This window comes from Podarcis muralis, chromosome 6 (assembly GCF_964188315.1).
Source record: "Podarcis muralis chromosome 6, rPodMur119.hap1.1, whole genome shotgun sequence".
NCBI classification, from domain to species: Eukaryota; Metazoa; Chordata; class Lepidosauria; order Squamata; family Lacertidae; genus Podarcis; species Podarcis muralis.
In genome coordinates this window covers 27,278,852-27,294,125 of record NC_135660.1, presented here as the reverse complement: position 1 = coordinate 27,294,125, position 15,274 = coordinate 27,278,852, and the positions used below count along the sequence as shown (strand labels likewise).

Below are 15,274 nucleotides of genomic sequence, written 5' to 3'. Positions count from 1 at the left end.
AAGGACCAGCAAGGTCTTTACTAAATAATTTGTTACCCTCATGGCCACTGCTTGGATAAGGTGTTTGTGTGCTGGAATAAACCCTGAATGCACTAATGGACCATTTGACCCTGTAAGGCTTTTGGGTGAGGCAGCCTTGGGTACTGAGCATACCCAGTCAGACATGGTGGAACAAGGATTTATTTTTTACTTTTGCCTAGATCCTTGTTAGGCAAACTCTCCAGAAACATACCTCCTGACGGCATCATTATGCCACAGTACTAGTGAACATCTCCTAGTAAGGTGTAGAACTGGCCCAGCAGATGAAGTCTGTTTCACCTTTTGAAGAACCAAGACTTCAATTCATTTGAGAGGTCCAACCTGCTTAACTATTGGGGTTGGTGGGGTGGAGTTCATATGATGTCTCATCTTTCAAGGAATGCATGAGGGGAATCATGGGGCCATACTTGCTAGCCCCATACACTGGTATGTTTACAGAGCCACTTTGCGTGTGGCTGGTGGATTGTGTGGGTGGCATGCAAAGTTTGGGCAGGGCCTGTTTCTGCTGCATGTGACTACTCTTCCTGCCAATGAATGACAGCTGTTTGCATAAACACCCTTATATTATGCCACGAAGAAATCTGAGTAACAGTAACACCAAAGTTCTTAAGAGAGCTAAATACCCAGAGCAGAACAACATATAGTTAATGTTCTATATGCTTAACTGGACTATTACAAAGCCTTTTACTATGCATACCGAATAAGTACACAAGTATATACAGCAGAACATGGTGCATGGACATTTTCTTTGGTCAAATGCCATGGATAATTTGGGAGAGGAAGGCATGATGTTACTGCTAAGCAAGAAGGGTATCTCAAAGAGTAGGCCAAATGCAGAAGGCTTGGCATAGCATAGACCAGACAACTAGGGTGTGACCTCCCCCTCCTTTCTCTCTATATATCACATGAGCATCAAATAATATGCCTGAATCAATCACTGGTTTATGGGGCTGGAAAAAGACACAGGTTCTCCATTCTTGTTCTGAGTCCTTATTCCAGTGTTGGCCTCAGTGGATTTCTTTGCTTCTCTTTTGTGGGTTGAAGTGACAGCTATGATTCGCAATATCAGAAGAAAGAAAGATGTGGTGAAAGTAGGAACAGATTGTGCAGCACAGATATCTGTGACTGGATGCCCCCTAATTTCTGACAAGCTGCCCTTTTTGAGCTGGTCTAGTGAGCTAATGTACAGTGCACTGATGCAGGGGAAATGTATTCTTCGACCAAATGTTTCATTAAGACCACTTTGCAGTTTGCTTAGCGTTTTATCTCTCTATGCATTAACTCCCTGTCAATTATAACAAATCACAACTGCATTTTAAAAATTCCATTTCTACTTTTTGTAGGAATCATTTGATCCATTAAAAAGATTATTTCTTTAATGTTTAGACAATTTATAACCCACTTTTCAATTTATTTAGTTTCTTAGGGTGAAAACAAACAAACTTAAACTAAAATTGAATACAGTTATTATAAAATACAATTATTATGAAATAACTATGACCAATTGAATAAATCAATCAAAAGGAACTAGTAGATAGGATGAAACATACTGTGTAAAATCAATTTGACGGACACTTATATTAAAAAAACCACCACAGTCTACAAATAAAGGTCTCAAAAGCTCACTTAAGAAAGACATGCTTCCAGATATGGCAGATCTCAGCTGGTAAAGTGTTCCACGGGTACAGGCAGGGCTAACAATGAAGAACTTCCTCTAATATGAGAGAAGGATGTTACCTGCAGTGCTATCAGAGCTCATTGAAAGGGAAGGTACTTAATTGAGACGGGGTTCTGTCTCTTCAGTATATCTCAGACCAAGGCTGCATAGCAAGAGTGTGGAACCTGTGTCTCTCCTGAGTTGCTGAACTACACCATCTCTTCATGTTGGCTGGGACTGTTGGGAGCAATGTATGAATGGCCACAGGTTTCCCATCCCTGCTGCATAGAGCTCTGAAGTTAAGAAGTAACATCTCGAGTTCACCCCAGACAGAGGCGCTGACTTGGGCCCCAGACTCTGGGTGCCCAGCGGCGCATGAGATGTGATGTAACATCATGATGTCACATCATTTTGTGCTGCTTGGCCTCTGCTGCTCAGCTCTCTTGCACTGCAGTGGGGCCAGGGTCTCTACCTCCATCATGGGGTCTCTGTTGGGGCCCGCTGCGGCCACAGATGTACCCCAGAAGCATGGCTGCAGCGGGCCTCAATAGAGGCCCCATGGCGGAGGCGGAGGCCCCAGCCCAGTAGGCGCCACAACGCCAGACAGTCAGAGGTAAGGCAATGGGCAGCAGCGGCAGAGGCCAGGCACCCACAGCGAAACTTTTGTGGGTGCCCACCTGTGACCCCAGAACTCAGCAGTGGTTTGCAACATGGGTGTTATACATTCCCAGAGAAAACAAGAAACAGTTTGTATCACAGCCATAACACTTCAAGACGTGCGCTCAGAATGTTCACTTTATAACTCAATTTTCCGTTTCAAAGTTTAGTTATAACTCAAAATCCACATGCTGATTGAGCAAGAAGCATAACGATAGAATTTCCTTAGGTATTATAATCCATTCTTTCAGTTACTAAGGAAGTTCCAGAAATAGTTATCCTATTGATTGTTTTAGATGCCATATCATCTTAGATCTTTTGAAGTGCATAATGAATGTGGACAGTTTATCCATGGAGAAGTGTCTACTGTTTCACTTGCAGTTATTTCAGTGCGGCTTAGAGATGGAAAACATTTGGCCCTTATACTCCATGTATACCCTACGGCGGTGCTTTTGTGTAATGAATCTTCAAAAACAGCACATTTCTATCCATCACACTTGCCAAGAGAAGCTTTAAGAGGTAATCATTGTGTGTCCTAAGGGCTCAGAAGCCAAAAAGCACATCTAAAGAAGCCTACATTTGTAATGTTTTGAAGGGCTGAATCAAGGTTTTGAAGGCAGTAACAGCAAAGGAATGATAGGGTAGTCACAAGATCATGTGCCTCTGATGAGAGTCAGTTCATCTGCCTGACCATTTGGCTTTGGCAGAGATGGTGGAGAGCCTGGCTATTTTTGATTTGCCTATCATAAGCACAGCCAGCACAGGAAGCTTTTCTAAAGGGGCTTCAGTAATGGCATTCTGTGTCACAAACTCTGACTCCATTTCACTTATTGTCAAGAGCCAATAGGGAAAATGAGCTGATAGGCATGCATATAATGGTTGTACAAAGTGGCTGATTACATTTGCAGTCCCAAACACAGCATGCTCCCTGTAGACGGATGACTGATGTATTGAGAGGATAACAAATTGACACAGCAACTTTATGGGATTAAAAACTGGCCATAACTTTATTGATTACAGATGTAGGTAGGCTTTGGCTCAGTTACTGGGCATGTATCCAGAATTAGTCTCCTGACTGAAAGTGGAAATTTTGACCAGGGTTGTGCCTGGGTTAAGGACCATCTCAAGATGCAGGTCAACTAAGCTGCCCCATGTCCCAGCTGTGATTGGAAGTTCTATGGCCCACCTGCCCTCCGCTTGGCTTCAGGACAGAAACTTCCACCCATATCCTTTTACCTTGTGACATTGCACCTGAATGGGATCGGGGCAATGCACCAAATCACCCCACACCCGGAATTAGATTAAAGATTCCACCCAATGCTGAAAGTTGTGATGATTGCTATGAGGAAGGGAAAATCATCAAACAGGGCCAAATTGTTTGGAGACAAATTCCTTCCTGGCCCTGAATACAATGACCATTTTCAGCCGCAGCAAGGTCTAAGCAACATCAACCAAGAGAACAGTATATAGGATGAGCAGGAAGGTTGCTGTTTTGCTGACTGGGCTGGCCAGCACATTGGGCTTAAACCCCCCCCCCCCATGGGAGAGCGGAGTGAAGACTTGTTCACTTTGGTCTGCTGCTCTTGCCCCACCCCCAACAAAGGCCATGAATGACTGATTTGAATTGAGTTTTGGCATGCAATCCCGCAAACTCCAGCGGCTGGCTGAGGAGGATTGCAATGGCCAGCCACAAGTGTAAAACAATAACCTCCATGCCACAAGGAGCCACGCCAAGCCGCAACCACCACCCACCCAGAGTACTGGGTGAGAGGCCATTATCACAGAGAGCTCAGGCATAATTACAAGCTATAAGAAACACAGGACTTCCCCAGAAAATGGCAACCTTGGATCGAGTTTCTCACTGCCCTCCATAAATGCATTTATTTATAACATTTTTGAGAGTACACAGCAGTACAACACAAAATATTTTAAAGCCATGCAACAGGTAAAATAGTAAAAGGAAAGAGTGAAAAGTATATCCCTCCCTCCCTCCTTCTATGCCCATATTACATTTTACCTCATGTTTTGATGACATAGTGCTATAGATTTTGCCACGTACTGTAATTGACTACTGCTGACATTTGAGGGGAAGCACCCAGTGTAATGAAGCAAGTTGTACAATGCTCTATGAAAGGGGATATGCAACATGGACGTACCATTTTCAGGGGCAGGTCTGTGTTATTTTTGAGGTGTAGCTCCATTGTTACCAAAATACTTCACATTTAGTATGGGTTATGGGAAGTATGGGTACCCCGTTAAATCTATGCTGTTAAATCTATACAGTGGTACCTCAGGTTACATACGCTTCAGGTTACAGACTCCGCTAACCCAGAAATAGTACCTCGGGTTAAGAACTTTGCTTCAGGATGAGAACAGAAATCTAGCTCCGGCGGCACGGCCGCAGCAGGAGGCCCCGTTAGCTAAAGTGGTGCTTCAGCTTAAGAACAGTTTCAGGTTAAGAACGGACCTCTGGAACGAATTAAGTACTTAACCCGAGGTACCACTGTACATGGGCAAGGATGTCATTTTTGTCAAGCCTTTCTCTCTGTTCTACTAGCTTTTTATAAGAATAAATATTGGGGAAACTCTGAATTAACCCCCATGCGGACTCCCCCACCCCACCCTGAGGATGACCCTTATGTCCAAACCTTAGTTCCTTTTAAAAAGAACTCCTTAGATAAGATGTCTCTCACTACCCTGTGATATGCTAATCCTGGAGGCAGCCAGCCAAACAACCTCATGAGTCTAAGAATTCATTGTTCCACTTATCTTCATCCCTTTGATCTGCAGGGTTCACTACAAAGAAGGTTCACCACAAAGCTTGAGCATGGAGCCAAGTGAAGTGAACTTGAGTTTCAGACATGAATGGATGAAGCTTTTCAAGACATGAAAATAAGCAATATCTCCTGCTAATGCCTGTCGAGCTTCTGTGAAACTCACAGGACCAGGGGCTGGTGAAAAGGTTACTGACACTAGCCTTGGAATATAGCATAGTGATAGAACATTTGCTTTGGACGTAGAAAGTCCTATGTTTAATCCCTGGCATCTCCAGGAAGAGCTGGTAAAGACCTTTCTCTGAAATCCTGGAGAACAGCTGTCAGTTGTCACAGACGATACTAAGATAGATGAAACAGTGGTCTGACTTTGTATAAAAGAAGATCCTAATGTTTCTAGCCTAATATGAGAAGTAAAACCTAGCACAACAAATTCCTACTTTAATCCAATTGACCAGACATTTCTAACGGGTTGAGAGTAGAAGGAAGAGAAGTAGGTACTTCTCAAAGAGTATTTGCGACTCTAATACAGCCCTTAACCCCTATCAGAACTGAGCACTTTTATCCCTTACTACAAAAGGCCAAAAATTGATAAAAGAATTGATTATGCCTACTCTTCCAAAAGAGTGCATTCGATTCAAATTCACGTTAGTAATTGCGAGAACACTTCAGATAATTATTCTGAATTAAAAAGCGTGATTTTACATAAAATTATCAGAAAACTGACGTAAGGATGCTTTGGCAAAGTGGGAAGTGGTACTTCTTCACCATACCTCACTCATCTGGATTGCATGTGCATTGCCTGAAAGAGGACTCAGAAGTAAATGGTGCACCTTAAGTGATCTTAAGAATGAACCCTGACCTATGGAGCAGCAATTCTAATCCTCTCTATTTATTGCGAGAATAGAACTAGGGAATAATATTTATTCAAATGTGAACGCCTCTTTTATGAGCTACATTTTTATGGGTATACAGCTCGGGGCTGGGGTCACCCATGCATTTGCACACTTGCAAAGGGTATAATGTGCCTAGATTACGTTATGTATTCTATTATGTGCCAGTATGTTTCCAAGCACAATTCAAAGTGTTGGTGCTGACCTTTAAAGCCCTAGACAGCCTCGGTCCAGTATACCTGAAGGAGCGTCTCCACCTCTATCCTTCTGCCTGGACACTGAGGTCCAGCTCCAAGGGCCTTCTGGCATTTCCCTCACTGTGAGAAGCCAAGTTACAGGGAACCAGGCAGAGGGCCTTCTCGGTAGTGGCACCTGCCCTGTGGAATGCCCTCCCACCAGATGTCAAAGAGAAAAACAACTACCAGACCTTTAGAAGACATCTGAAGGCAGCCCTTTTTAGGGAAGCTTTTAATATTTAATAGGTTATTGTATTTTAATATTCTGTTGGAAGCAGCCCAGAGTGGCTGGGGAAACCCAGCCAGATGGGTGGGGTATAAATAATAATAATAACAACAATAACAATAATAATTATAGATGCCATCCATCATTAGGATAAATCCACACATTGCAATGGTCCATTTATATGCATGTTTAAAGCAATTTACTTTTTGTTAGTTGTGTGCTAATCCCTGGAGCAGGAACTCACATCACACCATGGTAGCATTTTCTATGAACAAGAATCCTCTTCAGGCATTGCTCACATGAAAGGGGCAAGCATGCTGAACACAGGGCCACACGTTTAGTCATGTTTTGCTCCCACTATCACCATGAGGCAGAACGTCTGAAGTGAAGAGCCAGGATTACCCAGGGGAGCCTCCACACACAGAGGAGGCTTCTTGCTCCAGAGGTTATGCCCTAACTTATATAGTGGGAGAAGCACCGCATCTTGGACAGGGTTCAATGAACAGCTTGCTGCCCCTTTCACCATACTTGTTCCCTTAATGCAAGTAGCACCTGAAGTGAACTAAGGAGGTCACACTTGTGTGAGCTGTTAAATGCACAAGTAAGCGGACAATTTTTCCTTATGACACTTTAGGAGAAACTTGAAAATGAATATTGTAGAAACTACTTTCATGAACTATTTTGGCTCAGACTTAGTAGTGGCCCCCGCCCTGTGGAACGCCCTCCCACCAGATGTCAAAGAGAAGTACAACTACCAGACTTTTAGAAGACATCTGAAGGCAGCCCTGTTTAGGGAAGCTTTTAATGTTTGATACATTACTGTATTTTAATATTTTGTTGGAAGCCGCCCAGAGTGGCTGGGCAAACCCAGCCAGATGGGCGGGGTATAAATAATAAATTATTATTATAATATTATTATTATTATATAGTCAGGAAAGCATTGTTTCATGAGTGGGGTTTCTCATGCTTCTCTGAAAACAGTGGAGTTCTCCTCATACTTCTTTTGAGACACTTGCCATCCATCAGCCAACCCAATTTACAGGATTGTTGTGAGAATAAAATGGGGGCAGAGGGCATGGAATAATTGCGGGTTAAGTATCTTGTACCTCATTTTGGTAAGGGGCTAACTAAAATTTTGGACAGAAACACCAGTGAACTTGCTTATCTCCAAATAAAGTTATTGTTACTAGATAATCTGATGGGGGCACTTCTTGTGGTTCCTCACATCCCTGAGATTTAGTCAACTTTTACTAGGGACTGAGCCTATAGTGTAGTAGATCCTGCCCAGTGGAACTCCTTGCCAATGGAATTTCAGCAGGAATCATTCCCGCTTTCTTTTAGATGTCTCCTAAAAACTGTGTTATTCAGACTGGCCTCTGCAAACTGGATTTCTTTTTTTACCAAGCAGTATTTATTGATGTTTTTACCGATGTTTTTATTGATGCTTTCATTTATCTTATTGTAATTTTGTATGCTGTGTATATCACCTGATAGTATGGCCTGTAAAGAGAGTTCAATAAATAAATAAATGTTTTGGAAGTGGTTGTTTAAACTGACTGCTGAAATCTCAATTGGCTGCACTGTTACTTCTGAAATCATACCAAATGCATTTGAACCTAAAGAGAGAAAATGGGTTATTTCGTTAAAAGCAGTAGGTATGTTCTGTTTTATTTGTGATATGAAAAATTAAGCCAGACAGAAAAGTGACGGGGAGGCTTAGCAAGCAAGGAAGGACCAGTGAGAAATCTGAACACTTGAAACCAGTGGAAACAGTTGAAATACTCACTCAAATTACTGTTCAGGCAGAACGCAGCTCTACCTTCTTTTCTCACTTCAACTCATTGCAAAATCCAATACACTGGAGGTTAACATAGTTATGGGGAAACCGGAGAGAGAAAAAGTGGCATCTCTACTTTTCTACTGAACCACATCTTTCAACATTAATCAGTGAAGTGAAGCCTCTAGAAAAGCTTTCATATTGAACTTTCTGACAAATATCTTGGGATGAAGCAAAGAGAGAAAGAGAAGGAGGGAGGGAGGGAGATGCTTAAGAGATATAACCCCCCAGAGAAAGAGGCATATTCTTCCTATAAGACATTTATATGATTTAGGTATGGACCACCAGGAGTAGAATGTAGCTGCTGTTCAGAAAATGAGCAGGGCACACTATGGCAAAATCTGCTGGGACGGGCAGTTTAGGATGCAGTTTAAGATGCATCCTAGCAGCCGACCCCCAGCAGCAGAAAAGGAGCAGTAGCCAGGTCAGCTGCAAAGCAGGTGAACATTTTGTCACTGTCTTCCCGCTTTGCTTTGCTAGTGGTTGTCTCCCCCCCCCCCCCGCAACCGAATGGAGAGGAGTGGTGCTATAGGACACTAGACCCAATCATCACTAATTTGTAACAGCTGGCCTTGACACCAGACTCCTGGGTGGGGAGGTTAAAGGGGGGAAATTGTTGGTTTGATTTGACTGGTTTTAACACAAGCCCTCAGGAAAATTCAGCAGCATTTTAGTGCCAATTTCTCCCAATATATGTATCTTTGTATACAGTTTGGCTGAATATACACCTTTTTGCAAAACAGTTTGCCCTAATATAATCCATTTTCACGAATATGTGTATTTTTATGCACACTTTACTATAATGTATGCATTTTTGTATACATTACTTTTCTGGAGAATGGCAATGCAAAATTCAGAAAAGTGTAAATTTGGAAGGATGTTTATATTTTGGTCTGCATATGGTTTTGAAAAGTGCAAATTATTGTCTTTAAATGTGAACTGAATTGAATTTCTCTCTCATCTCTAGTTTTTAGTAATGTTCTAGTATTATTCAACAAAAATCTTCATGGTCATTTTAAGGAAACGTGAAGCATTCTTAAGAAGATCAAAACCTATTCTTGTGAAATTAAATCCACACACAGCCCCTGAAAACAGCTTGCATTAATGCACACTATGCTTGGTTTCCATGATTTATAACTTAATTTACAAAGGTGGTGATTATATAACATTTTTTGGAATATTTTTGCATGAGTAAATTTATATCTTGTGGCTATCCATAACCAATGTACTGAAGTCAGTACAGAATTATTAACTGTATAATACTGGAAACATTGTTCACTATCTCAAATAAATCATTAGAATTGAAATTGTTTTTAAAAATCCTTCAGGATAAATAACATTCAGCTGGGACATTATTCTTGGTCCCTTGTTGGCAGTAAATGTGATCTGCATTCTTGGCAAACCGTAGTCTGCATTCCTATTTTCTTTCTATACTGTTAACTCCAATCATCAGCTTGTGTGCTGCTGATAATCACGCCTGTGTTCTGATGTATTATATTATGTGAACACAAATACTAAGATGAACCAAGTCCTACAAACTGATCTCTTATCCTGCTCCCCGCTATGCATACAATCACCTCGCAGAAAGCCATTTTCACTGAACGTTTGAAATATGTTCAGGAAACATGGGGGGATTTTCTTGCTAAAAGGAATCAAGTGATACCATGAGGAAACAAATCCTTCCTGCCTTGCTGAGAGAGATACAAGTCATGCGACTCCATTGTAACAACACTTTCTCTCTCTTGTGCTTAATTTAGGAGAATTGTAGTGATGAAAATGAAGGGCTCCCAGATTACTCACTCCTCCCTGCAGTGATGAGATCCTCCATTCCAGCACTCAAGATGTCATCCTCATTATAGTATGGATTGGGAAAAACAAATCGAGAGCAGGAAACACAAACACAGACACACGTTTGTAGGGGAAGGGGCATACCTCAGTGGTAGAGCATTTGCCCAGGTAAATTCCCCAGCATCTCAGGTAGGGTTGGGAGAGAGCTGCTTGAAATTCTGGAGACCCACCCTCAGTCAGTGTAAGGTAGCTTCCTGTGTTCCTGTGGCTTCAGTGTGGGAAACTGAGGTTCAAATCCCCACTAAGCCATTTGGCATATACAGTGGTACCTTGGTTCTCAAACGCCTTGGTTTTCAAATGCCTTGGTTCTCAAACACCAAAAACCCAGACGTAAGTGTTCCGGTTTTCGAACGTTTTTCGGAAGCTGAACGTCTGATGCGGCTATCAGCTATTGCTTCCAGGGCACCTGCACCAATTAGAAACTGTTTTTGAACATTTCGGAAGTCAAACGGACTTCCAGAACGGATTAAGTTTGGTGCTTTTGTTTTTGCTATTTATTTTGTGTTTTGCTTTTTGAGGCTTTCTCGGTTAATTTGTTTTTGTGACTGTGTGGAACCCAGTTCAGCTACCGATTGATTGCCTGATTGATTGTGTGACTGTGGAAATGGATAAAAAAACCCCATCCAAACAATGACTATCATCAATGCAGGTAAGAAAAAAAATTATTTTAACTTTCATCATCTACAATACTGTCTTATTTATTTTATAGTACAGTACATTGATTATTGCTTTAATTTTATGGCTCAATGGTCTCGTTAGATGGTAAAATTCATGTTAAATTGCTGTTTTAGGGGTTGTTTTTTAAGTCTGGAATGGATTAATCCATTTTGCATTACTTTCTATGGGAAAGCACACTTTGTTTTTGGGATGCTTTGGTTTTGGAGCGGACTTCCAGAACAGATTAAGTTTGAGAACCAAGGTACCACTGTAGAGAGAAGCCCATGTTGAGCACTGAGTGCAGTTAATAGGGAGGTGCACCCAACCATTAGTCCCCAATGAATGCCAGGTTTTTGTCTGATGCCATTTGGAGTACCTAAGAAACCAGTTAATTTCATTCAAAAGTACTATGTGACACACTTGTCAGCATTCTTCTTTTACATTTCTATGTAGACATATGGGTATTTTACAGAATTTTTCTAAGGCAGGGGTGGCCAACTCTCAAGAGACTGCGATCTACTTTCAGAATTAAAAACTGGCAGTGATCTACCCCTGTTGTTGGTTTTTTTTGGGGGGGGGGTTTCAGCTCAAAGTTGTTGAGTGCTTTTTTAGGGAGGAAAAAAGCCCCATTTTTTTAGTCACTCACAAATGGATCGCTATGGATCAAAACAGCAGCACAGAGAAAGCTCCGTCTTCCCTTCCAGAGATCATACAACAATGGAAGGCGTTGCAGGAGTCAGTTTTAGCAACACTAAGTTTTAGCCAGAGATCGACCGCGATCTACCAAAAGCTCACAGGGATCTACCAGTAGATTGCGATCGACCTGTTGGACATCCCTGATCTAAGGTATGTAGCTGTGAGTAAGTCACTGGCCTTGGGTCTGCCTTGGGTTCCCATGTTGCCTCTTCCCTTCTCCTTCCTTTCCACACAGGAGGAGGTGATTGGAAGCTTCCATTTTTTGTTTTGAACAAACCACAGTTTACTGTTATGCCTGAACTCCAGCAACTGTGCACAAATGATAGAATAGGAGGGAAGGTGAATGTTGGTGAGCTTGGTGCTTGCCATGGCATGTTCTCATAAAGCTGCATCACTGAACCAGACCGTTCTCTCTCAACCTAAGGTACTGTGCGATAAAAGTGTAACAAATAAATATTCACCCACCCAGTCACTGCAAGCTGATTTAAACTCGTCTGACAAAAATGCCCCCCAGTGTCCCAGGAATAAACCTGCAGGTCCTTAATGTGAAAACAAAGCTGAAAAAAAATATATATCCTGAAATATCCTGTGACAAATCAAGGGCAAATAACAAATCAAACAAAAATAAAACCCAACTTGTTAGCAATATTTATAGGAAAGCATTCAGATATATTGCAGAATGCCAAATGGTAATATTTCCATTTCTGTGCCTTGGCATTTGTTTCCTTAAGCCACCTTTTACGTGTGCACTATGTTTACAATGTCACACAGCAATAAAACAATCATGAAGCAAATGGGGGAAGGAAATACTGTGTGTGCAGTTCTTATACGGTGACAAAGTAGCAAATAAAGGCTGCCTGCTTTTACATTTGCTTTTAGACTATTATTTTAATAGACTGCAATTCTGCTGTAAAGGGAGAGGGAAATGGCATCTTATTTCATGGTTGTTGTCTGCTCTTTGTTTTCTCCAATGGACTTGTTTATGTGACAGACCTCCTGCACCCATTGCTGTTGATATACTGTAGGATAGGAGATGCAGCTTCCAGCCCGGTCCTACCAACTGCTAACTGGTCCATCCATCTTGAGGTACAACTCATCCCCTCATATTTGCACTGGGACCATATCCCATCCAAAGCAATTGGATGGCAGCAGAAAATGGCCCTGCCCTGCTGTTCTTTGCTTACTTTTCTGTATTTGGGCATTTCTGGCACAAAAAGTTGATGTGGAATCCTATGGAGCAATATAATTCTGCACTGAATATATTTTATTAAGGGGCCTTTAAAGCGACTGGAGGTGGGAGGAGGCAGGTTTTGTTTTTTACTTTACTTGGTGCTCCTTGACATTAACCGCTTGCTATATTTTTGTATTTTATTGGAAGGTTGAACAGGGGAATTATGCATCTGGAAGGGGATGGGAATGGGGTGGAGGAGGAAATGAGAGTGGGATTGCCATCTTCTCAGGTAAGTGTCAATAGGATTGCAGTCTCAGTCAGCTTAGCCCCAATGAGGTGCCCCACAGGCCCCACTTCTGGACCAAAATTTGAAAAAATAAAAATCAGCAACAATCCTTATCTGTTTCTAAGTGAAACATACACATTCTATGTTAGGCAGAGAACAGAAGTAAAGAAAAACATGGATATTTTTTATATCAGCACACTTGTGGATCAGAAGGTCAGCAGTTCGAATCCCCATGACGGGGTGAATTCCTGTTGTTCGGTCTGAGCTCCTGCCAACCTAGCAGTTCGAAAGCACAACAGTGCAAGTAGGTAAATGGGTACCGCTGCAGCGGGAAGGTAAACAGCGTTTCTGTGTGCTGCTCTGGTTTCGCCAGAAGCGGCTTAGTCATGCTGGCCACATGACCTGGAAGCTGTCTGCGGACAAACACCGCCTCCCTCGGCCAGTAAAGCAAGATGAGCGCTACAACCTCAGAGTCATTCGCAACTGGACTTAACTGTCAGGGGTCCTTTACCTTTTTTAAAAGACACCAAATATGGTAACATTTACTTAATGGAAGCCTGACAAATTGTGAATTTCCCTCCAGTAGAATTATTCCAGTATTGAGCACTATTAACTTTCTTTTCTCCTTGCCTCATTGTTTCTTCTCTCTTATTAGCGTCACTTGATAGTGCCTGCTTCCTTCTCTTTCAGACACCCTGGGCATTTCCCTACCTGAGGAAGTTTGTGATATGCTGATTCACTAATTTGCTCTAACATGGTGCTTTGAAAATGCTGTCCAAGGCTTCCAAGACCATATACAATTCAGTTGTAGCTGGCAAAGTAACCGGACATCTTTCCTATTGCCCAAATGGGATTGCCATTCAGACTGCAAGTGCTAATGACCTGCTTAGGGAGGCAAATGACCAGTAATGGTGTCAGCTGCTTCCCTCCCATATCTGCACCAGGGCGTTTGAAAAGCCTGTGAAATGACTAGCCCTAAACAACAACAAAAAGAAGTGGCTTTGCTGCAGTCTTCACAACAACAGCTAAGTGACATAACACAAACGAGCACAAACTAGGTATCCCAACACTTTGCAATTCCTGAGCCCCCACTCCCTTGCACCTCTTGCTGCTGCAAGGGAGCCAAATAGCTCCAAAATGAAATTAATAAGAAACCCTCCATCTGAAGCATGATTAAAAATGCATTTTCTGCTAATGCAAAGAGACAGAAACACCATCACACTACAAGAAGAATTTTTGCATGCAATAGGGGTGAAAAAACACACACCCTGCCTAATTGTTCTAATCACTACTTTTACAGAGAGGAATGCAGGGTGTTTTTTTTCCCTTAAAGGGGGGGGGGTGAAAGGAAAAAAAAATGGAATGAGACTGTTTTGTTGGCATCCTTCTTTGACTGCTAATGAGCTTCACTAGCCAAGAAAAATGAGAAGTGACTTTACAAAAGAGAAGCACGAGAACAAGAAAACTGTGCCCAGATGTATTTTGACAATTTCCTACAGATGAGGCTAGTTAATTCTTGGCTTAGGAATAACAGATCCCTCCAGTGAATTATGTCTATGGTTCTTAGAGCTGTATGATGTTTCCTCTCTGAATCACTTTAGGTGCCTGTTCCTTTATTTTCCTTGACTATAACCAGCAAGACTTTGGAAGGAAGCCCAGGCTGTTGTAGATGTATTATGTTACTGTTGATGTGATTAACCGAAAGAAAACACATTAAGCACTTTTGAGGTGTTAGCCTAAATAACAAGATGACCAATTTCAACTTTTCTGGGCAGCTAGCCTAGAAAGACAATATCAGGAAATGTAATCTGACGACTTTAAAAAAAATGGTGGTTTTTGCAACCACACCAACTATGAAGATGCATCATATATGTATGCATAACAATAACACCACTGAATTTCTGCCACACTGAAAGTGAATTCTGATGGTAGGAAACTATTAGGGTGCTATTGCTTCATTTTGTAGTAGGACTGGTAACCAGCAGATTTTAAACACTGCTTGAGCAAAAGATTGGAATCAGCTTCATAGCCTTAAATTCTTGGTTGTGATGCTGCTGAAACTCAAAAGTAGTCAGTTGGATCCGGTAGGTTTATAATCAAATGTATAATAAACCCTGGTGTGGATTCAGAAGGCTTTAATATTTTTGTAATTCAGACCAAGAGGTTTGCGAGCTAAGAATTTCTGCACCTGAGTGATCTGCATGACTAAGCAGCCAAACTCTGCTGTCAGATGTTGGCTGCTATCATGGTCACAGTGTAACCTTTACCTTCTGAAATAAATGGAAAGCTCCATTTGC

At 41.8% G+C, this 15,274-nt stretch overlaps 1 protein-coding gene across 1 annotated transcript in view; it reads right to left on the bottom strand.

Moving 5' to 3' along the window:
- SLC9A9 (solute carrier family 9 member A9) overlaps nucleotides 1-15,274 on the bottom strand; it is a 258,450-nt gene that overhangs the window by 62,015 nt on the left and 181,161 nt on the right. The window lies entirely within an intron of this gene.